Raw genomic sequence first — 27303 nt, 5'->3', positions numbered from 1 at the left:
AAATATGATTAATTCATCACGGTTATATTCGCGCCCGTTCTTGAAATTAAAAATCACCATGTGTAGTGCTTGTGGTGATTAACTAAAACCACCACACCGCCTTTCTAAATTTCACCACGTATCTTGACCGTGGTTGATATTTTTAATGTTTTTTTTATTTTGTTTTTGTTAGCCCCTTGATAATATTTGGGATATTAAAATTATTTGCTATTCCCCCGCTTGCGCCTTAGTTGTGTGATATTAATTTTTTTTCCCCCAATTGAGGGATAAAAGTCTTGAAAACTGAAAACCCTAACTGTCCATCATTTTTTTATTCACCTTGAGTCCCGTGCTCAGGTTTCGTTTACCTTGTCTACCAATTTCAAATCAGACACCATCACTCGACTCTTCTCTCTCCCCTTCTTTCTCTTTGAGACGAACGTCCAACTTCCCTCTCTCACCTTAATTCTCTCTTTACCTATTCTCGTATCCTCTCTCTTCCTCATCTCTTTTACGCAACAGCGACGTTGTCCACAAGTCACCAACGACCCTCAAATTATACCTCCAGGATGCTCTTCATGTCCTCTTTCCAACCCCTGAGTTAGTTTCTACAAATTTGTAGCCGAATTTCCTCAATTTTAGATCCAAGAAATGGTGACCGTGGGTTTTTCTGCCAATTTCCGGCCAAGCCTGCCAGAATTGGACCTCGACCCAACAGGTAAAAATGATCATCTCCTCGTGGGCTGTCATCCAGTGTAAGTGATTTTCCAAAATAAAAAATTTCAGTTTTGGGATTTTTGTAAGTTTTCTAATTTAGTGTTAGTTCTTACTTATTTTTAGTGTTAGTTGATACAGATTTATTGTTAAGGCTGTCTTCGTGTTTGATTTGATGGGTTGCTTTAGTTTTCTTCTGGGTTTTCTGTTTTGCCTTTGTATTGGTGGTTTCTGCTAGTTTTGGTAAATATATAGCATGTATGATGAAGTTGATTGTGGTAACAAAGTGCCTACCATGTGTTTGAAGGAATGCCAGAGTGGGTATTGGATAAAGGGCGTGTCTTGAATCTTGATTGAAATCCAGAATCAATGTGAAGAAGTTTATTTCTTCATCTGGGCTTTTTGCTTCGAGTTCCTTCTGTGGATTAGTGCCCTTTTGGAGGATTTTTGAATTCATGTAAATAGTGGGAAAATGGGTTTCCCGTTTAAAGCTAAAAGAAGCTGGTAAATAAGCTCTTATTATTACTTTGGGACATTGGTTGAATTGCTTCAATATTGAAATTGATTTACCTTTGATATGATATGAAAGAGTTGGTCTTAGTTTATTGATTTCATGTATTTAGTGGAATTTAGAGGCATCGTTTAGTTGATCTGAACTCGCTGCATGCTTAAATAAATGGGTTTTTCCTTTACGGTGAATTCCTTTATTTACATGAGCTAGTGCCTAGCGATTAGGCTAATGTGTGATCAATGAATTTTTGGATGTGTTTTTCTATAAAGTAAGACACCATATCCCTCTTTTCCATTCTCTCTGTTTAGGAAAGATATGGTGTATCCGTCCTTAATGGATATATGTTTAACATCAAGGCTGCTCTGAGACCAAGCCGAAGCTGATGTTCTTTGTTTTTTTTCTTGGTTTTTAATAGCATACTTCTATTAGGTCTTCAAGAACTTTGATAAATATCCAGACTGAGTATGAGTGTAAGAAAGAGCTTATGGAATCTCATTTTGTAGTCTTGAGTTTCCTCTAGGCTTGGCAAACAGGTCGTGTCTATTGTGTTCGTGTCGTTTTCGTGTAACACTTGTTATCTTAACGAGTCATGTCGTGTCACACCTGTTATCTTAACGGGTCCTTAACAGGGGTAAAGTGACCCGACCCGTTAAGAAAAAATATTTTTTTTCTTAAATTTGCACATACCACACATTGCCACATAAATATTACTTCAAACTATTAAAACATATTTGTCGTTTAAGTACTACATCTACACTCGAAAATAAGAGCCTAATAAACAAACATCCATACACTACTAGTCTTTGACAAAATATTAAATGTGCAAGGATATGCAAAATGAAAGAGTTTTTGTCTTCAAGGTTGTGAAACCTTTCTCAAAAGTTTAAACCTTGCCAATAGAACTCAAAGCTTGCATGTTATTCTTTTTACAAAATCCTCAATTTTCATTGATCATCATGACATAAGATTTTGTGGTATCCACTAGTGTAAATATTTTAAATTGAAGATCGAATTCATTTGTATTCATATAGGGTCAAGGAGTGTAGTTGTAAAAAATCATCAAAATCAGAGTTAAAATAACCGTTAAATCGTGATTTTTCGTTAATAACCGTCAAATTTTTTTGTCCTGTTACTTGATATCTTAATGTTTATTTTTTTCCGATTTTTGGCATATCCGATCTTCAAGCATATACAAACAAGTTTGACAGTTGGATTGTTGAAATTAGTTTTGTAGAATTCATATCTCATCAAAACGATAGATTCACTAATAGTTAGAGTTTATTTCTACTTTCATTAAGTATAACAGAAGATTTTGTGGTATCCACTAGTTTAAATATTTTAAATTGAAGATCGAATTCATTCATTGTATTCTTATAGGGTAAAGGAGTAGCTGTAAAAAATAATCAAAATCGGAGTTAAAATAACCGTTAAATCATGATTTTTCGTTGATAACCGTCGAAAAGTTTGTCCCGTTACTTGATCTCTTAATGTTTGTTTTTTTGCAATTTTTGGTGTATGCGATCTCAAAGTATATACAAACATATTTGATTACTATATACGTATGCGATCTTAAGAGTTTATTCATACTTTCATTAAGTATAATATAAGATTTTGTGGTATCCACTAGTGTACATATTTTAAACTGAAAATATGACTTTAGCCCCTGAAACTCAAGTTTCTTTACATAAAACCCGACATAGCCTTTTTATCTGAATAAAACCCAATGACTAGGCTCCACATAAGCAAATTCATTAATTTTGTTTGCCTTTACACATTTTACATTTTGCAGCTGCCTAAAATACCCCTAAAAACAGTTTTAATGTAAACATTTAATTCTATGCAGATTTGAAAGGAGAGATTAATGGAAAAAATGCATTAATATTTAAAATAATAATATGTCATAACAAATTGTTTGTTAAGGCAAAAAAGAACTAATAATGTTATACTTTCCTTAAGATTTCGTAATTGTTTTTCAAATTTGCATAAAATTAGACAATTTTAATTTAATCTTGCCATTTTCTTACCAAATGAAAATATGAAAGAGCACTATAAAATAATTTAGCTATATTTAAAAAATATAGATAAATTATTTGGACATGTGTATTAGCAATAAATTTGCCCTATATTTGTAATGATACATGCAAAATAATTTACTTATAAAACAAAAAATGTTATTTGATTTCAAAATAAATTTATCTATATTTTATATAATAATATAGGTAAATTATTGCACACATATATATTAGTAGTAAAATGTGCCCAATATATATAATAATGCATGGAAATAATTCACCTACAAATAAAGGAAATTTGATTAAAAAATAATATATATACTACTTTTTGTTTATAAATTTCAATTTCTTTTTTTATATTACAAACATAATGTACCTACAATATAATTTACCTATTGTTTAATCTTATAAGAAAATAATGTAGCTACTGTTTTATTTTTATTTTTTTTGTCGAATATCTACTATTTTATTTTAATAGAGATAATTTGTCTTTGTTTAATTTTTACGAAATAATTTAGGCACTGTTTAACTTTACCAAAATAATGGAACTACTATTTTAATTTACCTACAAAATAAATGCTATTTGATTCAAAATTAATTTACTTATATTTTACATATAAATATAGATAAATTATTTTTAACAAGCATATATGATAACAAACAAAAAATGCCTAATGTATGTAATAATCTAGGTAAAATAATTTACCTACAACATAAAAGAATATTAATTGGTTCTTTGTTGTTTTTATCAAACAATATTATTATTTGATGCAAAATAACTGATTGTACAAAGGATTTTTTTTTCCATACGAAAAATGTGCCCATAATTGTTTATGAACATGGCTAAATTAATATATATATATATATATATTCCTAATATTTACCATACAAGAAAGGTGAAATTTTCCATATGGGTTAATTACTAATCATAATTAGGGTGAGTAATAATATTTATTGAGATAATTAGGGCTTTGTGGCATAAGTTGTAAATATGTGATAATAATTGGTTATATATTTGTCTACATGATACTCTATTTGAAATTTGGGTTTTATTTAGATATTTAATATTATGTGGGTTTTTGTTTGGAAAATAAGAGTTTCAAGGGTCTTTTTCTAAAGAACCCTATTTTAAATTGAAGATCGAGTTCATTCATTGTATTCATATAGGGTTAAGGAGGGTAGCTGTAAAAAATCATCAAAATTGGAGTTAAAATAACAGTTAAATCGTGATTTTTTGTTGATAACCGTCGAAAAGTTTTGTCCCATTACTTGATCTCTCAATGTTTGTTTTTTGCGATTTTTAGCGTATGCGATCTCGAAGCATATACAAACAAGTTAGATGGTTGGATCGTTGAAATTAGTTTTGTAGAATGCGTATCCTATCAAAACGATAGATTCATTAACACTTACAAGTTTATTCATACTTTCATTAAGTATAACATAAGATTTTGTGCTATCCACTAGTGTAAATATTTTAAATTGAATGTCGAGTTCATTCATTGTATTCATATAGGGTTAAGGAGTGTAGATGTAAAAAATCATCAAAATCGGAGTTAAAATAGCCGTTAAATCATGTTTTTTCATTGATAACCATAAAAAGTTTTGTCCCGTTACTTGATCTCCAAATGTTTGTTTTTTGCGATTTTTTGATGATACGATCTTGAAGCATATACAAACAAGTTTGACGATTGGATCGTTGAAATTAGTTTCGTAGAATTCGTATCCCATCAAGTTCAATGGTGTGTGTATATATATATATATATTTATTAAGTAGATTTAAATTTATTTATTTTATACGTATAACACTTAAGAAATTGAATGATATGTATATTTAAGCCGATCCAATGATCACCAATTTTTAATATTTAATTATATATATATATACATATATATAATTATTATAGTTTTTAGGGGTATAAAATTGTTAAATAAATATATATAATTATTATAGTATTTTTTTAGGGTTATAAAATTATAAAATTAATATTTTGCTTATAATGTATCATGTATCGTGTTACCAACATGTATAACCGAACCAACGCGTTATCTTAATAGGTGCTTATCGGGTTACCTAATAATGATTTGATTCGTTATCGTGTCGACCCGAACACCTGTTAATTTTGTGTCGTGTCGTGTCGGGTTATCGGGTCGTGTCAGAAATTGCCTGGCCTAGTTTCCTCTAAAGTCCATATATTATTGGTGGATATAATTGTATATGATGGATCTTAAAACACCGAGTTTTTATTTACTTTAGTTTATACACTCCAATGCATGCTAGTTTAGGTAGTGCATAAATGTGTAAAAGTGGAGTTAAATCTGAGTCTACTATTTGTACTATATTCTTTGAATGCAGCTTCTAGAGGCCTGCTAGTTTAAACTTTGAACTTTTTTCACACTGACAATTGAAATCATTGAGTTAAAAAAATAATAATTGTGTTCCCCTCATGGGGAATAATGTAACGACCCGTCCCCAATTATTATGATTTTTATAATTTTAAAAAGTGAATTTATGAAAATGCCTTTCGAGACAAAGTGTTAACTTTTGTTGTTTGCCGTGTCGTATCATGTAGGGTTCATTTTCTTCACGTATACTCGTAGTACTCGTCGCTACGAACGCGTGGGCGTGAACGAATCGTGATTTGGAGTTATAACGATGGAGATATTAACAAATGAAGTCGAGGGTAAAATTGTAAATTTATTTACTTCTAGAATGCTCTAGATTTTTGGAGCAAAATCTGATGGAGCCACATGTGGCCCATATTAAAAGAAAGAAAGATGGTCGGTGGAGATGAAGGATAAATGAGAGAAATGAGGGAGGAATCGGACCAATGAGGAAGGGAAAAAAGAAGGAGAACCAATGGGAAAAGAGGAAATGAGGAAAAATGAGGGAAGAGGAGAAGGAGGAGAACCGAATCAGTTTCCCCTTGACCCGTGACCCGGTTGTGACCTGTGAATTGAGCTGATCTACCACTCCTAACCATCATCTTTACCCTTCCTCTACCATTTCCACATCAAATTTCAGGAGATTATGTCCAGAATTGGGAAGAAATATATGGATGGGTGCGATGGCTTCGAGGTGGCGATCCATCAAATCCGAAGGTAACTCCATCAACCACCACCAACATTAGACTCCTCTTGAGTTCAGGAATGAAACCCAGTGGTTTGTTGAGGCGTTGGAGTGATTTTGAAGGCCGAATCAAGAATCACCCTTTATAGGGTTTCCGGCGGGTTTTCGTGAAATTGGGAAATTTCCTGGTCAAATTGGCTTTAATCACAAGTATTAAAGTTGCTCTATTCATGGAGATCTTCATTTCTGTGAAGTTTGAGAATTTTTAAAAATAGTTGAATTTTCCGGCAAATCGGAGCAGCCGATCGCCACCTTCTGTGGCGCGTGGGCCGAGGCATCCCCTGACCTTCCTAAGCTAAATTTGATTCTCTAATTTTGTATGTGGAGTCCAATTGATGAATTTTCGTCATTTGAATGCAGTTCAATTAAGGTCCGCCGTTTGATTATTATTCCGTCATTTGAACGTAGTTCAATTAAGGTCCGCCACTTGATTATTATAGCAATTGACAATCCGACCGTTGGATCATCGCCAAACTTTGATACGTTATAATACGTAATATTTGAGGACATTAGAAACTTACGGATCGAGAATTTGACGTATGGATCTTCCCAAATAGGATATGTAAGTTATATGTTCTATTAATAAGAATTCTAAGACATGATTTGATAATTATTCTAGGCGCCAATCGTTCGTCATGCCTTAATGTTTATGCTAGGGAGTTGTAGCACGGACTCCAAGTGAGTAGGTTTTTGGTTTTCTATATATACGTATATATGCTTTACATTTTCCCAGATATTTTTAAATGCCATGTCATGCTTGCACTCCATTTTATTATATGCATTAGCATGTGTATGTATAATATTGTATGACGTTGCGGAGGCCAGGTAAGTTTCAGGTGAGTACTATGTGATGATAATGGTTGTATTGTTTATGATTATGCGTAGATGCATTTAGAGCTCATTATCCTTCACCCCGATGTTAGTGCTCCAGCCCGTGGCCAGAGCACAGTCCTTCATGTGATGTTCACCTCATGCGCCGCACGCTCACCTTGGATCCAAGTTTGGTGCACAACCCTATCGTATAAACCACATTAGGTGGTTCCGACTTGTAGGTGACCTGCAATTATTCGCACAGCCTTCACGTGATTGTAGCACTTGAGCGTACTTATTTACACCCAGCTCTGTCGTATAAACCACAATAGGTGGTTCCGATTCATGTGCATGAATTGGTTAATGAGTTATAGGTTCAGCCGTACAGGTCACGTTAGGTGACTTTGGTTGGCATATCATTTTACATTGATTTATTTCACCTGGCTTACTTATTTCATTGCTGAGATACTTGACATGGCATATACTTGGTTTTCACTACTCTCGAGTATGATTTCTATATACGTATGTATTATTATTTTCTAGGAAATTATACGGGTTTTATGGCGAGGGGTTATAACGTTTTCAAAAGGTTTTTATTAAAAACTTTATTTTCAGGTCCACTCACCCTTGTTTTTGCGCCCTTCTAGGTTTTAGCTGCTGAAAGTTCACATTGATGAGGATTCTTGGCAAATCTCAGTATAGGTGGCTACCTCCGAGGGTATGATTCTTATCCACACTACTGTACTTTACTTATACTCTGACGTCGCGTGTGAAATGGGTTCATTCCTGCTCACAGCACACTCTTGTCTTTATGTACTTTTAGATTTAAATTTATTCACATTTCCCACATAATTATATTTTATAGCTTCGTCACCTTTCAGGTGTCGGCCAGCACAACTCGATTAAGAGTCCTAGTGGATATTCTGGGTTGGGGTGTGTCAAATAAACATATTCCATTCCCAACTTGTGATTCTAGTTTCCACTTCTTGGTCCATAATCATCCTTATCGTCGAATTGTGAAGTAGTCGTCTAATGAAATTAATATTTCAAGTCTCAAAATTTGATACGTTCTAGCATTTTTCTCCACATGTAGTTTTTGAATGTTTGATTTTATAATACAAATTTTCAGTGATGTTTTCTAAACCTGTGGTTCTTGTAGCTTTGCAGTTTACCATTTTTATTTGCCCAAAGAACTTGCAGACAGGGTAAGAACTTGATATTGATTTCTGGGCTAATAATGATTTAGCTTATAGCATTGGTTTGGTTCCTATTGTTTATGTTTATAAAAACAAAATCTTTGTTTATGGTATTGGGTTGGCTAATCTTGTATGGTATATATTTGCAGAAATATGTATGTAGTGGCTCTGTTTAGCAGGTTCATAATCTATCATGTGTTTATCTTTTCTCAAAGGACCCCCCTTAATATATTTTTTCAAGAGTTCTATTCACTTTTCTTGATTGAGATCAAATGTATATTTCTACCTATACAGATACAAGATTTTTTTTTTCTTGATCCATATGCTTATGTCCATGCAGATAGAGAGAGGCAACAATTGTTGAGGCTCAAGCATTAGGGGCAGTAGTTCGCTCTCAAGGTCCTTTGTTTGGATGGTGTTCAAATAAATGTGAAGTCTTCAAAGTGACAATGTCCTTGGTTGTTGAAGGTCTCTAGATAGTTTGGTATTTCTTTGTATATCTCATTGTTTTTTTGTTAGCTTTAGTTTAGTGTGGGATTGTAATGTTTGAATCTATGAATTTTTTTTATTTAATTGTTATATTGTAGTAAATGCGTAATTTTGTTTATAAATATTATATAATACATTATTAAACATTTTTTTTTTGGAAATTTTTTTTATAACGGGCATTAGCTGTGACCAATTTGTAATCCACAACAGTTAGAGTGCACGTGGTGTTAGATCTGCTTCTACAACGGGCACAATCCGTGATTATATTACAATTGACAACGGGCATAACTCGTGGTAGAATCTGTGACTTTCTATCATATCCAGATTATTAAGGAGCACAGTATCCGTGATGGATTGCAATCTACCACGGACATCGACCGTGATAGATGAGTTTTTTTCTACTAGTGTATGTTGGCTAAACATCAATAATGTACTTACTATTTATGGATTGGTACTCAACACCGGCTGCTGATGCCCTACCATCAAGTTGTGTAACTTGTGCAATGTATCTATCAATATCTGTAAAGGTGATAAAGTTCACCACTCATGCAGGCCACATTACCCACAAACCCCAAATACTCAACACATAAGCGAATGTGGAGTGGAGTGACTAGAGCTTATGCACTCGCAGCCATGTGTTTTCTTCCTCTGGCCTTTTGTGGATTTTGGGCTTTTGGCACAAAGTAAATAAGTGAAAATTCATTTTCATTTATGTTTAGTTACTTAAGTCATAATTAATCTTTTGGTATGATCATCAAATGTATTTTGATTTATGCAGGTACCTACTTTCTACAGAGGATTATTGATCTTAGTTTCACAATTCCATGAACATAAAAACACTTCAAGAAATTTTCTTGGACTGATTTGCATGCTTATGGTGATACACTGCTTAAGCACATTCCAAAATCTATGGCATGGTAGTTTTTGATAAGCTGGGGTCAAAGTACACTATCAGGAAGAACAAGCCGTGTTCAAGGTGGCTTCGCGTCGGCCTAGCTTTACGCATTTTCTTAGGAGTGGAATTTTTCATGGCAGTGGCTTTTCCATTTTTGGTAGGCCTGGCACCTCTAATCGGGGGGTTGACATTGCCTTTGGCATATGCTTATACCCGTGTTTCATGTGGATTGCAGTAAAGAATCCAAGGCAAAAAGGAGCAATGTTGTGGAATAACATGGTACTTGGATGCTTGGGCTCGGCAACTTGGAATTTACCTGACAAAGGTCTAAATCCCAACTCATATTGAAACTAAGCTACGTATAGCACTGCTACTGGTATTTTAACCATTAGATTAGATTTCTAAAACTAATAGATCTTTTCTTTTCAATCTCTACCACTCATTTTTCGTACCACTAAGTGCTACGTAATATTGAACAAAAATTGTTGACCTTAATGACTTCTTTGTCAGCTTTAATTTTTTAGGCTTAAATTTCTAAAAGGACAGAACTTGTTTGGATCAATTATAATTTAATTTTCATGGTATAAGAAAGTGGGAATCTTCTGTAACGTGAAGTATCAAAATAAAGGGTAAAGTGAATAGTACCAGGATTGACTTTTTAGTGTAAAAATGTAGTTTTTCGTTAAAGTGAACAGTACTGGGAGCTTTTCGTTAAAGTTCCCATATAAGGTTCGACAACAGGTTTAGAATTAGAAGTATCAATTGGGATTATGTTGTGGTCCAAAATGGCAACATTTTTTACGTGGGTGGCAGTCACAAAGGTTCCAAAATAGATTCTTGTGCTTAACTTGAAACTATTCTGATAAAGTTTGTTGATTTTCAGGTTCAAGTGCTTAATCATACCCTTTGAAACGAGTGCCAGAAGAAGTAGTCCAACTAGCTCATTGTGGATACAAATTTCCGCCTTCTTCTTCTTGGACGAAATTGCACTTGCAAAACAATTAACACCTAAGGCCAAGATCAAGAACCTCACGCGCCCACGATGAATGGGGGAGGATTTGGCCGAATAACCTCCGATACCAAAGTTAGAATTTGAGAGAAAAAATGTGTAGAGAATTTTAGGAGAATAATGAACTTAGGTTTTTGGAGAAATGAGGAGCTATATATAGGGATGTGGCCAGCCCCTATTTGGAGAAAAGGGCTCCGGCCACTTATGGTGGTTTTTGGCTCTAATTGCAAGATATTATGTCAAAATAATATCTTGCAATCAACTAGGAAATTAATTAGAAAATTAACCAATTAATTTTGGTAATTAATCCTAATTTGAAAAGATTAAATAAGGGTTACCTTGTAGGGAGGATTTGATGAGGATTGATGAAATAAGTTTTGAATAAATACCTATTTTGATCACTTTTGATCATGTTTGAGCTGTTATTGTCCGCTGCTTGCGCGTGGGAATCTGGGTGTGCCTTGAGGGTAATTTTGTCATTTTACCCAAAAGTCCATGTGTCGCCTCCATAATTTTCTTGATTATTTTTGGTTCCACAAATGCCCTCACACATGCTGGGCTGCTCGCAGAAAAGGGCAGCAAGTGTAGAGATCTCCAACTTTGATGCAGATTCCCACTTGGACTTGGAATTAGATTTTTCTATGAAAGGGAAATAAATCGCCTCCGAAGCCTATTTAAATTTACCTTAAGTAGGAGATTAAATCAACTTCGGAGGACAATTTTTTATCCCTATAAGAAAGAGGGAAAGCTAGAGGATATTTGGTCCCCCTCCCCTAGCTCTCTTCTTTGCTTGCCTGTGCAAAGAACTGTCTTCCTTTAATTTTTTTTTATTATTCTCTGCTCCGCACCGATGTAAGAAAAACTTAATTTCTTTGTCTTATTCTTAGGTGGTGCTGCCACGAGGCGGTCGTCGGGGTGGTGTGGCATATCAGCTGGCAGGGGCCAAGAGTTGGCTTAGCACAGGTTGAGGAGGTGGTGTGACAGGGGCCACAATTTGTGTTGCTCAGCTTGACTGAAGTTAAGGGCTGGCTCGGAATAGGGTGAGGTAGTGGCATGGCATGGCCCATGGTTTGGGCTGCTTGCCAAGAATGAGGAAACTGCTTGAGTTTGATTTCTCAACTACCGTAGATGGAGCAATCAAGGACAGAGCTGCCAAGATTGGAGCTGCTGAAGACAAAGTGTTGGATGAGCGAATTGTTGAGTACAAAGTGGCTGCTGCCCCCTGACCATTTGCTGCTTAGCTGGACTTTGAGTATTCAATCTTTTGAGCTGTGTGGTATTCTCGCACTGGAGAGCAATTAAGTTATCCTACCACGCTAGTGAGCAAACCCAAATGGGTGTCGGGGAATTAGTTTACCCTCTCGCACTGGAAAACAATTAGTTTATCCCTTCACTCTGGAGAGCATACCTATATGGGTGTTGGGGAATTGGTTTACTCTTTAGCATTGGAGAGTAGACCCAGATGGGTGTCGGGGGATTAGTTTACCTTCTCGTACTAGAGAGAAATTAGTTTATCCTCTCGCATTGGAAAACAAACCCAAATGGGTGTCGAGGAATTGGTTTGCACTCTTGCACTGGAGAGCAATTAGTTTATCTTCTTGCACTGGAGAGCAAACCCAAATGGGTGTTGGGGGATTGGTTTACCCTCTAGCACTAGGGAGCATGGAAGTTGTTGTCATGAGTGCAACTAAGGAAAGTCGGACTACTGGACAACTGAAATAATCCTCAGCTTGCAAGGTCTTGTTTGGCGATTTGGTTAAGACTTCGAACCACTTATGGAACCTGCATAAGGGTGCAATCGGGAAGCACATCGAGCTTCTCCTAGACTTTCTTCAAGTATTGTGTCATTATTAGATGTTTCGTTGTGTGCCCTTTTGAGGCTTAGTTGGTGATTAACTGAGAATCTAGATGGATTGCAAGCTTCTTCACCGCTAAGTCTTTCACTAGCAGAGGCTGTTAATAAAGCCTTGTCTTCTGGTTCATCATTGGTTGCTTTGAAGTTTGGAGTGCCATGAGCTTGGTTAGCGCGATTAGGAGCCATATGGCAAGATCGGCAGGGCTGGGAGCCATGGTGCAAGATCGGCACAATTAGGAGCCATGGTGATAGATCAATGGCTACTGGAAATTGTGGAACAAGTAGGCACGGCTGTGAGCGTAGAGCTGGGGTTGGCTTGGGCCAGGTTATGTGCAACATGAGGACTTGGACCACTAGGTTTGTGATGCTCGGTTACTCGTGATGTGCTCTTTAGTATTGAATCATCTAGAGTGTTGAGAATAAGGCATGCCCCCGGTTCTTGGTAGTTGGGCTAGTGTGCCCTTATGGTGTTCGTTTGCCCCCGACATGCCATTAAGCTGAGCTGCTGCGTTTATCGAAACAAAAGTAATATCTGTATTCCAGACCGATCTTTTGCATTTTGCAGATGACTTGTACACTATTCACTAGAAGTCGAACGAGTCACTACGAGAGTATGCCGGTCGCTTCAGCCATGAATATTCTCGATGTGCTGAGGTAGATGACAAGACCGCCCTCAAGGCCTACGTGATTGTTTCTTCAAGTACATGATCAATGCCAACACTTGGAAGACTTACTCTGAGGTGATGGCACATGCTTAAACCATGCATCCGTCGAGGCAAAGACATATCAAAGGAAACCCCCCACAGCCACCCCTTATCAGCAATTAGGGAGTGGAAGCCATATCCAACCAAATGAGAAGACCTCGACCTTCCAAACAGCAGCGGTGCCTCCCATTGCCTTCTTAATACTTCACCAAGTCAACAGACATATCAATCTCAGGGCAAAATGAAAGATTTCCATCCTCACCAATCTCATTTTAGTAAAAGGAGTAAGGGACACTATCGCGATAATCAAGGGTATCGCCACGATAATGCCCGCCCCTAGGCAGTTAACACAGTGGGCCAAACACGTATCAGGACAGGCCCTACCCGAGGTATGAGACATACACACCTTTGAATGCCACATGCGTGGCTATTTACCTCAGCATAACACACCTGATATCGAAGCCAATGCCGAGGCAGTCGAGTTACAAGCCCATGAAGAACACGGGCACGTTTTGCTGCTACCACGAGCATAACGGCCATGACGACAAGAAATGTATCACCTTTCGTGATCATATTAAAGCTTTGGCATGTGAAGGAAAAATTGATCGATTCCTCTTTCACCTTTCAAGGGATAACTGTAACGAACGCCAAGTGAATGTGATATATTCTATAAGCGGCGGCACACCCATATCTAAATCTTCCAATAGGACCATCAAAAACAGCAAACGAGCTTTAAGGCCTAGACACTAAGTGTTTCACGTGGAAGACATCAAGGGAGATAAGTATCAAAAGCCTAACTGGGATCCAGTATGTTTCTACCCTGAGGAAGAAAGAGGTATCATTTACCCTCACAACGACCCACTGATCGTGGAAGCTCAAATAGCCAACTTTGAAGTACGACGAATCCTGGTAGACACGGGGGCTTCGGTCAATATGATGTTTGCTGAAGCTTTTAGGGCACTTAATGTAGCTGAACATTTGCTCGATCGCTCGATTTCTCATTTCATAAGCTTCTTCGGTGATATCGTGCAACCTTTAGGGTGTATACACTTACCTTTCACCATTGGTACATGCCCTTACACAGCTACTATTACTACTAACTTTTTGGTGGTTGATTGCCCAACGGCATACAATGTCATCTTTGGACACACAGGCATCAATGATCTCAAGGCCATGGTATCCACACATATGTTGTTGATGAAAATTCCAATCCCCTATGGCAATGGTTACATCAGAGGAGATCAACTTAGTGCATGGTTATGTTATAACACTTCGGTCAAGCAACAACACCTGTCTGTGCCCAAGGAAACATTTTCTATACACGACCAAGTCATAAAGACCAGCCCGGCGAAGCCAACTTGGATCTTCATGGTGGCATCAGTCAACCCGACAATCCTCGAGATGACTCTTTCACCCAGCAAGCACAACCCACTGAAGAGCTGAAGAAGGTTTCTATCTCAAAAGATTATCCATATCACATGGTAAAGATTGGCACCACCTTGTCACCACCCATTCGGTTGGCATTGATCTCTTTTTTGCAAGTGAACACTAAGTTCTTCGCCTGGTCATATGAGGACATGCCAGGTATCTCTCCAAATATCATATGTCATCGCTTGAGTATTGACCCCAAGACCAAGCCGGTGAGACAGAAACGAAAATATTATGACGCTGAATGATACGAAGCAATAAAGGCAAAAGTTGAAAAACTCAAAGGCATAGGTTTCGTCTGCGAAGTCAATTACCTAACATGGGTAGCAAATATGGTCATTGTTAAGAAAAATCCGACCAAAAAAAGTTTCCTACTCCAAAAGGTCTTGTGGAGAATGTGTGTCGACTACACCGAACTAAACAAAGGATGCCCGAAGGATAACTTTCCTCTTCCTCTCATTCACAGACTTATAGACTCTACGACAGGGTGTGAACTTTTGAGCTTCATGGATGCTTACTCAAGATACAACCAAATCTTCATAAACCCTCCAGACCAAGAACACACAGTCTTCACTACTAACAGGGGACTATATTGCTATAAAGTCATGCCCTTCGGCCTAAAGAATGCAGGTGCGACTTATCAGAAACTAGTCAATTCGATGTTCGCCGAACAGATTGGGAAGAGCATGGAAGTTTACGTTGATGATATGCTAGTCAAGAGCAAACATGCTGACCAACACATCACCAACCTATTTGAAACTTTCACCATTCTGAAGAGGTATCGAATGAGGTTGAACCCCACCAAATGTGCTTTCGGCGTAGGCTCTGGCAAATTCTTGGGCTTCATGACTAGCCAACGAGGCATTGAAGCTAATCACGAGAAAATTAAAGCAATCCTCGACATGAAGAAACCGGTAACTTCAAAAGACATCCAGAGCCTTACTGGCGAGGTGGCAGCCTTAACCAGGTTCATTTCTAAGCCCATAGACAAATGTGCTCATTTCTTCAAAGCACTTAAGGGAAGTAAGAAGTACATTACATGGACTAATGAATGTACTGAGGCATTCAAGAACCTCAAGGAATACATGAGTAAAGCCTTTCTACTCTTCAAACCTGAGGTTGGTGACACTTTCATTATCTATCTATCGGTATCGGCTTCAACAGTTAATTCCTTTCTCATTCGAAATGATGGTAATGTCGAACGACTTGTCTACTACACTAGCAAGGCCTTACAAGATGCGGAGACAGGATACTCCAACATTGAGAAATTGGCTCTAGCATTGGTCATGTTTGCTTAAAAACTTCGCCCTTATTTCCAAGCACACTCCATCATCGTGTTTACCAATCATTCTCTTCGACAGATACTCTAAAGTCCTGACACTTCGAGGTGAATAATCAAATGAGCGATAGCATTGGGTGAGTTTGACATCTCCTACCAACCAAAGCCAGCTGAGAACGGCCAAGCAGTGGCAGGCTTCATCGCCAACTTCATATATCCTGTTAACATTGCTTCTACACCTAAAACAATGGCTTTATTAACCTCGGAAGCTCAGAAAACAGAACCAACAGGCCAAGCATGGAGTCTATATATTGATGGCTCGTCCAACCAACAAGGTTGTGGAGCAGGATTAGTCCTTACTACCCTTGACAAAGTGGCGAATGAGTATGCTCTTCGTTTCAAATTCAATGCGTCGAACAACGAAGCCGAATATGAAGCCCTCATAGTAGGCTTACGTTTGGCCAAACACCTCGGGGTTAAACGAATTGATATCTTTAGTGACTCCCAATTGGTGGTTAACCAGGTCATCAACAACTTTGACGCTAATGATAGCTTTATGGCAGCATATCTTGCACAAACACAACTGTTGCTCAAACACTTCCACTACCAGATCACCCAAGTTCCTCAAGTGCTAAACAATCATGCAAACGCTTTGGCTCGCCTCGCCTCAGTAGTGGAAGACAAAATTAGGAGAAAAATTCAGGTCGAATTGTTGGCAGCACCAAGCACCATGGCCGCGGAAGTGTGCAACTTACAATAAGGGGATAGTTGGATTTCCCCTATTTATAAATTCCTTGCGCATGGCACCCTCCCAAATGATAAAGTCCAAGTTAAGTAGATTCAATACAAGGCTACCCATTACTTGATCATTAATGACCAACTCTACAAGCAGGGTTTTAACTTACCATACCTAAGATGCCTTACGCTCGCGGAGGCAGAAACTATCCTTCAGGAAATACATGAACGAGTCTGCGGAGATCATGCTGGATCTCAATCCCTAGCACATGCACCAAGAATATTACTGACCAACACTCCACCAAGATGCCATCAGAATATCTTGCTCATGTGATAAATGTCAAGGCTACGCAACTATTCCTCATTCCCCTTCCGAGCCGCTCACTCCTATGATCAGCCCTTGGCCCTTCGCCCAATGGGGACATGATTTGATCGACCTAATGCCTGCAGGGAAGGGCAAGGTCCACTATGCATTCGTTGCAGTTGACTACTTCACAAAGTGGGCCGAAGTAGAACCCTTGGCAACCATTATTGAGGCAAAAATATAAGACTTTGTATGGAAGAACATCCTTTGTAGATTCGGCATTCCTAATGCGATAGTCACTGACAATGGGTGACAGTTCGACAACAATAAGTTTAGGATGTTCTGCTCTAAGTTTAACATCAACTTATGTTTTGCCTCCCCAGCTCATCCCTAGTCTAATGGACAAGTTGAAGCCATCAACAAAATAATCAAGCGAACTTTGAAAACCAGCTTGGACAAGGCTAAAGGTTGTTGGCCAGAATTTGTACCCCAAGTTCTTTAGTCATACGGCACTTCGTATCGAACTTCAATAGGAGAAACTTCATTCTCACTTACTTTTGGTACATAGGCAGTTGTCCCAGTTAAGCTTGAGCAACCAACGTTCTGAGTCCAGAACTATGTGCAAAGCAAAAATGACAAACAACTTACCCTCAACTTAGATCTAGTCGAGGAACACAGAAACCAGGCTCACATGAGGAATGTCGCCTACAAGCAGCGCATCTCCAACTACTATGACTCAAGGGTCAAACCTTGTTCTTTCAAAATGGGGGACTGGGTATTGAAGAAAAGATTACTCTGCGACAGAGTCTCGAGTGAAGGAACACTTAGTCCAAACTGGGATGGACCGTTTGAAGTTGTTGGCATTAGTCGCTCTGGCTTCTACAAGCTTAGAAACTTCGATGGCAAGACCCTTGCCCATCCATGGAACGCTGATCACTTGAAGTACTATTACAAGTAAACTCACATTGTACAAGTGTTCAGCTTCAGCCGTTTGGCATCTTATGTAACGAAGACCATTTGGCATGAATTCAATAAAGAGGTGATTTAGGCAACTCGGTCCTAATCCTCTTACATTCCTAGCAATGAAACATTTGGGTTCAAAGCTTCAACATGAATGCTTCCAACATGAAACAAAGTCTAAGTATATGTCAACAAGACTATACCAATAAACGAACAGCTTCACAATATATTCGTTCAATCATACATTCCAACACATTCATATATAAGCCAATTGTGCTTCGAAAGGGTTCAACATACTTTGTGTCATTCGACACTTGCTACAATGTGCCTCGGCAATTTGCCCTTATTCTTACCAATTAGGTGATGAAGGAACTTACCGTCGTGCCACTAACCAGGTGATGAAATGTACAACCCATGCTCTAATATTATTTGGCAACTTGCCACTCTTATCACCAACTAGGTGAAGAAGGAACTAATCTTCATGCCACCAACCAAGTGATGAAATGTGATGAAGGAACTCACCTTCGTACCATCAACTAGGTGATGAAAGCAACTCACTATTCATTCCACTAACTAAAAGACGAGTGGTACAACTTGTACATATGAACTCCTAGCATTCATAAATAATAAAAAACCCTCAAGTTTTACAACTCAACTAGGGGAGCACTTATGCCCAACAAGAGTTACCAACAAAGTCTTATTGCAAGCCAACAACAATTTCAGTGCATGGTATACGAAGATCAAGCTATTCAGCCCTCTTGCATCTACTTCAGACATTTCTCCTCTGTAACAATGCAAACACTACAACTCGTAGAAAGCTTTGCACACTCTTCATTAAGACTGTTCGAAGAAAATTCAATTTATATGGTTCATCCAAACCTTCGACTACTACAAGGTGTGGCTTGTATATGTTGTCTCTCCTACATTTTCAAATTTCCAATCTTCCCAAAAAAATAAAAAAAAAATTGAAAAAGGGAAATTGGGAAATTCAACAAAGCTTCATCAATAGAGGGCAACTACAATTCTCAAAAGCTTCACACACTCTTGATCAAGATAGTGTGAAGCAAAACCAATTTATGGTGCCAACAAGAGCTTCGTTAAAGGAGTTCAACCATAATTCTCAAAAGCTTCACACACTCTTGATCAAGACAGTGTGAAGCAAAACCAATTTATGGTGCCAACAAGAGCTTCGTTAAAGGAGTTCAACCATAATTCTCAAAAGCTTCACACACTCTTGATCAAGACAGTGTGAAGCAAAACCAATTTATGGTGCCAACAAGAGCTTCATTAGTGGAGGGCAACTACAATTCTCAAAAGCTTCACACACTCTTGATCAAGACAGAGAGTTCTCAAAAGCTTCACACATTCTTGATCAAGTGTGAAGCAAAACCAATTTATGGTGCCAACAAAAGTTTCATTAATGGAGGGCAACTACAATTCCCAAAAGCTTCACACACTCTTGATCAAGACGGTGTGAAGCAAAACCAATTTATGGTACCAACAAAAGCTTCAACACCAAAGCTTCACCTACAAAGCTTCAACTCCAAAGCTTCACCTACAAAAGCTTCAACTCCAAAGCTTCACCTACAAAGCTTCAACACAAAAGCTTCACCTACAAAAATTTCAACACAAAAGCTAGATTCACCTACAAAGCTTCAACTCCAAAGCTTCAACACCAAAGCTTCAACACAAAAGCTTCGCCTACAAAAGCTTCACTTACAGAAAGCTTCACCTACAAAGCTTAAACCCAAAAGCTTCACACACTCTTGATCAAGATAGTGTGAAGTAAAATCAATTCATGGTACCCAACAAAGCTTCAACACTAGAGCTTCACCTATAAAGCTTAAAAAATAATAATATATATATATATATATATATATATATATATATTTTCAGAAATTCGAAAATTCAAAAATTCAAAAATTAAAAAAAAAAATAAATAAATAAAAAAATTGCCTAGGCCTTCTCTTCTTTGGACCTAACAATTTTCATAACAAATATATATGAAGGGGGAGTTTTGGGCTACCACTTAGAAAGGAAAATGGTGAAGTTTTGTTACTTTGGAAACTTGGCTACTAGCAAGACACCTCATTCGTCAACTCTCTCGACCGGAGACTTAGGGGATTCCTACCATATGCTACTGCACCTTGATACTCGGAAGTCTCACGTTTTCAAGTCTCCAACCGAGAAGTTTTCCTCACTCGGGAAATTAAGGGAGCACTACCTCAACCTACATGCTTCACTCACAAAGCTTCAACACACAAGCTTTAACAAAAGAAAAAATTCAAAGAACTTAGTGAAGAAGGCTTTGGTGTATTTAACACAATACGTTGAAATGAAGCAAAACTTATTTATTGATATCTCCGATAAGTTAAAAATAAGTACATATACATGAATCAAAATAAACAAACAAGAGGGAGCATTCACAAAGGTTGCTCAAGAGAAGTCTCAGCAGTCGGGAAAGCCCTAGAAAGAGAAGGCACCGGAGGGTGATCATTCGAAGCCTCAGTACTGGGCAGAACCTCAGAAGGATGAGGCACCGGAGGTTGATTATTTGGAGCTTCATTACGCGGTACAGCCTTAGAAGACAAAGGTAATAAATGCCTTTAGAACAAACCTATAAACATCTTATGATCAAGTAAAATCTAACCATCAGATTCCTGCAGCTGGTTAAGCTTCCTTTTCATGTTTGTAGCATAGTCATATGCGAGCCTGTGCAACTGTTTATTCTTATGCATGAGCCCTCTAATCTCCTGTTTGAGACTTATCACTTCAGCCACCAATGATTCAACTTGGCAAGTTCGAGCAAATAGGGGGCCATATTAAACAAAGAACCTGCACACTGAACACTGAGAGCCAGAGAATCCTTAACAGCCAACTTATCAGACCGTTTGGAAAATTGTCTGTTATCTTTGGGAGTGAGAAGGTTCCTGGCCACCACCGTAACGGTCATATCATTCTTCATCACAAAGTCCCTAACGATAAGAGGACCAGTTGGGGATAAGAAGGATGGGCGCCATATGTTGTCTTAAGGAGACATGGCTGCCTCTTCACCAAAGTTCAAGTCAAAACGACGATCAAATGAGCCAGACATTTTCAGAAATGATGAAGGAGAAATAAGGTCCAATAAATCTCTGAACTACGAAAATAAGGGGAAAATTCCTACATAACTCTCTAAACGTACTTCTTGCACACAATTGGTGCCCCTATAAAAGAAAGGGCAGCATGGTCGTTTATTCAAAAATCGAAAAGGCACCACTCTCCGGATTTCAAGAAGCAGATTTTCCTGAGTAAAATATGTCGACAATCCACACACGCAACATCAACTCCTCGGGTCCCACATATAACTTTGCCAAAGATCTCTGACAAAGTTTAGACACATAAATTTTGAAGGTCTAGCTACCCTACCATTACCCACAAGGATAAAGGAACATCACCACTGCTTGATAACTAGAAAGTCCCTATGTGTGTCAACCTCCGTGCTCCGTGGCAAGGTAGACTGACAAAAATGCCCAACCTTTACTCACATCGAGAAAACACTCCCAACATGATTGCTTTCTCAAAAATCGAAAATGCACCGCTCTCCAAATTTCGAGAGTCAGACTCCCACAAGGATTGCTTTCTCAAAAATTGAAGAGACACCGCTATCCTAATCTCGAAAGCCAGACTCACAACAGGATTGCTTTCTCAAAAATCGAAGAGGCACCACTCTTTAAATGTCGAGGGCCAGATCCCCAACATGATTGCTTGTTCAAAAACTAAAGAGGCATCGTTCTCTGAACTTTGAGAGCCAGATTTTCTTGGATAAAATTTGTCCACAATCTTCACACGCAACATCAGCTTTCCAAATACCATATACCACTTTCTCAAAGTGCTCTGACAAAGTTAAAACACATGAATCTTGCAGCTCCCACTACATTGTTATGACCGAGAAGGGTAAATAAACAACGTTACTACTCGCTGTTGGGACAATTCCTATATATGTCGACCTCCATCCTCCACAGCCAGGCAAACCTGCAAATAAAAAAAATGCTCAACTTTTCTTCACATCCGAGAGGGCACTCTTAGCAGTCTCTCAAAATACTCAGCTCTTTTCCCCCCGATAATACCTCTGCAAACAAGCCACCCCAGAGCAAGAGTATCTCATATAATCAGGGTTAAAAGCAAGAGTATCCCATATCATGTTTTTCCCTATCTTTTCCTTTGCCATTGCTCTTACCTGTAGGACAAGGAGAAAGAACACAATCAGTCAGAACCTGAAATCAAACTTCCGATCTGGAACTGATTGCCCAGAATCTTTGCATGATTGCTTGCCTAACATTGCTCTCGAGTACTCATCCTCAACTGTTGTCAAGGTCGCGAATTCTTTCGGCAAATACCTCAGAAAAGTTTGATACAATATTGGATCTTTACACTGAAGTTGCCAAGCATGGATGAGTCACTGAGAAGTAGTACTCTGAAGGACCATTCAAATGCAAAGGTTGCGTACCATTTCGGCGATGCAAAAGATTGAAGCAGAAGGTTTAACGATGAGCTAGAACATATCACTATAGTATGATACCCTCCCTGCAGAACCGCATAATCCAGACGGAAGAGTCTAAGTTAAATCGAAGCTCGACATCGTTGCCCTATTTGAATAGCTTGAGAAGCTTCAACAACCTTTCGCTGACACCGTCGCCAAAGAGCGAAGCCTTGCCATGCCACATCCACTACTTTGTCAACAACAAAAGTATCCCATATCATCAGGGTCAAACGTACTCTAGATTTAATGGACTTGTTTTGGCCTTCAAATTCTTGAGTCAGCCTTATACTCTGGAGCAAACCAGAAAACCCTTTAGCCCAGTTCAAGAATAAGCCTACGAAAAGTTACTTCTTCAAAAGAAAAAGTATCTTATATCATCTATTCTCCTTTTTCTTCTCTTTATCCTTCTTGCTACCTACAAGATAGGGAGAATGAGAACAATCAGCCGGAACTCGAAATCAAACTTCTGATATGGGACTGATTGCTTGGAACTTTGATTGCTTACCTTGTATGTCACCTCTTTTGGCAAATCTTTTAGTTCGGCGACTTGTGGGACTCCTACTACATGGTTTGTATCGCGTTTGACCAAGCCTGAAACTATAAGTAAGCTTCAAGTGAAATTGATACATTACCTTGTGCATCTCCACCGGTTAAAGATACCACCCTTGGATGGAGGAAAAATACTTCCAGACAAGATGCCACATCTACCTATGAGACAGATAAGGCAAGTGAAAATGATACCACACTTCGGTACTTAGAAGTTTCGTGATTACTTAGCAGCCTGTATCTTGCAAGTCCTCAATCGAGGAACTTCTCTCACTCGGGAACTTAAGGGAGCACTGTTTGTACCATACTTAACCAATCGGTCAACGTTATACCGTCAAGGACCCAGAAGAGTTTCCCTTCAACCAGGAGACCAATCATAGCGCGACACGTGTCGACATCAGAAGCCAATCATAGCACGACACGTGTCAACATCAGAAGCCAATCACAACACGACACGTGTCAATGTCAGAACAAAGCTAGAAACTCTCTTCTATGAAAGAAGATCATTCTCCCACAATATTTCCTAATGTCATTTGTACTAAATCATTCACTAGTACTCACTAAAGGAGAGCTTGAACCTATGTACTCGTGTAAACCCTTCACAATTAATGAGAACTCCTATACTCCGTGGACGTAGCCAATCTGGGTGAACCACGTACATCTTATGTTTCCTTCCCTGTCTCTATCTATTTGCATACTTATCCACACTAGTGACTGGAGCAATCTAGCGAAGGTCACAAACTTGACACTTTTTCTTATACCAAAGTCCCCATTGATTTTGTGCATCAACAACTTGTAAAAGAAAAAACAATCGTAAGCAGCCAACGACCAGGGGGTGCTGTCCGAAGACTTTCCGATGGCCAAATAAGCAAATATTTAAGACTCAAGGAGTGGGCAAGAGAACAAGTCTGCGATAATTGCGTTATTAGAGGTGAACCCTATAAGGGTGTATTGATACCAGTCGAGATAGAGAACTTTTACAATATGGATTCTGTATTAAAACGAGAAAATTCCAGATGATATCTAGGAATAGATCATGCATCCTTTTAGGAGTATGGTTACTTGCAACGCACTTTAATCCTTAGATTGTAAAGATTCCAAGAATATAGGAATCCTAGTTGATTCATTATTGGACTTTGCCCATTGCTCTAGAGCGAGATGTTGGTATCATCGTTGCTCCATCTGTGTAGTTCCAGAAGCTATTGAGTCATTGACTAGACTACTAAGGTATTCATATTCCGATTTGTCTTACTCTGATCCTGGAAAATCATAATCTCACAATTCAAGTGAGAAATTTCTCCAACGGCTGCAGCAAACAATATCTTTCACCTCCAACAACTATTCCTAGTATAGAAGGTAAGAAATTTCACCTTAACTCAAAATCAATTCGTGTTTTTCATTTTGGATTTTGATTATAAGGTTTCGTCTTGGAGATTCTAATTGTATTTAGGGTTTACGATTTGGAGTTTTTAAAGCTAGCCGCAACCAGGAGCAATATAAGTGAAGTGAAGTAGACATGATTTATATGTACCATGATTATTGTTTGCAGCGATTTTTTTGCTAATAATAGGGGCCTGGTCTTTTATGGAATGGGGAATTGATCTCTTCGGATCGCTGAAGAAAGCCCCTAGAAATAAGGAATACTTGATGGTAGTCAAGAAAGGCATATGCGTGCAGTAGTCTTGTGGAGAAGATGAATCCATCGAATGTCCCCAAAAATAGGCTGATTGACTAAAAGATCAACTCTTCTGAACTATACGTAGTTTGATTCTTTGATGACATAAGAAGATATGTAGGTCATCCTACTTGGATCAAACCACACAAAAAAGATCCACGCCACCATCTACGCTTAGTCCTTAAATAAAGTTCCTAACTAGTTGGAAACCCGGAATCGGTGAAAAAATTAACCCTGCACCCGGTGTGGGAATAAAAATAATCGAATTAGGCTTTTTTATTTTGGGATTTTAAAATCGAGGGTTTTTAATTGCAGATTTTAAATTTCAGTTTGGGTTTTATTTGGTATGTTGTTTCTTGTTTGCAACTGTTGACTATTAATGATCGATGTTTGAATCCTCCTATAGTTTGAAGCATTATCAAGGGATTTCGGTTTCCCGTACCCGACCAAAATCAAAATAATTTAGAGATTATCGATTTTTTATGAACCAAAATTTTGAACCAAAATTTTGGTTCAAGTAATGTTAGGGGACTAAGCGTGTAAACTAAATTTTGTAAACTAAATGATAAATATTGATTAACAAGCTTATTTCTTACTGGTGACACATCATTTAGTTTGTAAATTTGGCTTACAAATTTAGTTTATCTAGTTTTACCCTTTTGGTTCGAGGGTAATGCTAGAGAGACAAAATTTGCAAACTACATAATATGTCATAAATAGGAATGAGCACGTATGTCAATGCTTAAGTAATAAACCAACATCAACTTTCATGTCATTTAATTTATAAAATTTTGTCTATAAATTTAATATCTCTAACATTATTCTTTGGTTCGATATTGTTTTTTTTTTTTCTTCTTATTCCTGATATGTTCAGTTTGGTTTTTAGTAACCACTTTTCATTTCGGTTGCCGGACCAAAACCAGCCCTACATACATGCATCATACCCTACAACTCGACATCTTATCCGATCATATCAATTACACTTTTCTTATAGGCGCCTCATGGTTTCCTTTTGCACTATTAGGTTAAGGTACTTAATTACAGTAATCCAATTTTCACTGTTCACATGGCCTTGCGTTTGGAACTGCAGCCAACAAAAGCTTAATTACGTATTCTCTTGCATCATTTATCCCTTTCATTTCTTTCATTTTTTATGTCAAGGAAGAAATTAAGTTTTGTGACATATAGTTTGGTGATACCGTTTGTCTCATGATGCATTGTTTGAAATATAAATTAAAATTCCTTGTGCCACAAGTCCGGGGGTTAGACTCCTAACCGGGACTTTAAACTCCAAAACTTGGAAATCTGTTCGTGGAATCTAAACCCTAAACTCTTTACATACTTTAATTCGTATTGAAATCAACCCAACCCGAGAATGCATTATAATTATTTTAATCTCTATACCTAATAGAGTACCACTGTTTTTGCGTAAAACAACTAGGGTTACGAACTTAATGGACTAGACTCACAAAATGTATTTCTAGAAGGGAACAACAAAACCATACAACAAGACGCCAACTATGCTTAATTGTTCTGTGACAAATTTTTGAAGACGACGTATTGAAAGAAATGTAGTACTTCATTGCGTCGTGGATCTTGAATTGATTGGTACCAATTATCCATAGGGGTGTGCTATTCATATACTCTATTTTACTTCTCACACACCCCTTGATAATTTCTGTCTGTCGATCTTTTTCAATTCATTTGATCTGACGGCCAAAAATAAAAAAGGTGTGTGAGAAGTAAAATGGGGTGTGTGAATATCACACCCCTTATCCATACAGTACAAGCTATTATTTTGATGACTTGGTAGGCATATAATATTTTTGAGAGTATTATCTCGTATCAGAAATAGAAACTTTACATTTCTAATTCAAATGATCTTGATAGGTCTATCCACTCGTTAATTGATTTTGAATAAATACGATGCTCACGTTTTGAGAGTGCCGAATGGGAGTTTGAACTTAAGTTATTCTCAATAATTTAGGACATTTTCGTTAACGTATTTGGAGTCTATAGAAGACCAAAAACGCATTTAGTGAGTTCTATTAAGAGTTCCGCATCATTAGTTAGATGATTAGTTAAATGATTGTACAAGTCAACAATATAGTTAGTAAGTTTTTTAGTTTTTCGTTAGAGTTGTTAGGTTTTCTCTTATAAAAACAAAGTTATGTAATCCTTCTTTTTTTAGTTAATACAAGTCTCATTTCTTTCTCTAAACTCTCTCTCTAATTCTTCATCTTTCTCACTATTAGTCTTCTTCATTTACTCTTCAATTCTGAAATATTTCCATGTAGTTAACCTGTTTCACTCATTCCTCATTTCAATCCTTCCCCGAAAATGCCTTCTGTAATTATTTTTTCATTTTATTTCTAACTTTATTTCTATCACCGACTCCAAGGACTTCGGTGCGACTTGCCCTTTTATTTTAACCAATTTTGTCTGATGACGACTCCTAGTTGCTATTACGCGACTCTTTCCATTATTATGCGCAATTGGATCATTGGGGATTGACTCTTCTCAAGGTCCTCCCCTTGTTGTACATATCCTACA

General features: G+C 37.8%; 1 long non-coding RNA gene across 3 annotated transcripts; it reads left to right on the top strand.

Moving 5' to 3' along the window:
* Positions 1–291: 291 nt before the first annotated feature.
* LOC126587292 (uncharacterized) lies at positions 292–8999 on the top strand. 3 transcript variants are annotated; one of them, XR_007611022.1, is made up of 4 exons: positions 292–734; positions 7801–7871; positions 8321–8358; positions 8690–8999. It is a non-coding gene; the product is annotated as an uncharacterized LOC126587292 (long non-coding RNA). The 3 variants fall into 3 exon arrangements; XR_007611023.1 differs by having other exon boundaries at positions 8313–8358; XR_007611021.1 differs by lacking the exon at positions 8321–8358 and having other exon boundaries at positions 294–734.
* The last annotated feature ends 18304 nt before the right edge of the window (positions 9000–27303 follow it).

The sequence above is a fragment of the Malus sylvestris genome, chromosome 10 (assembly GCF_916048215.2).
Source record: "Malus sylvestris chromosome 10, drMalSylv7.2, whole genome shotgun sequence".
Classification (NCBI taxonomy): Eukaryota; Viridiplantae; Streptophyta; class Magnoliopsida; order Rosales; family Rosaceae; genus Malus; species Malus sylvestris.
The sequence above is the reverse complement of the archived record's forward strand: the minus strand, read 5'-3'. Positions and strand labels throughout refer to the sequence as shown.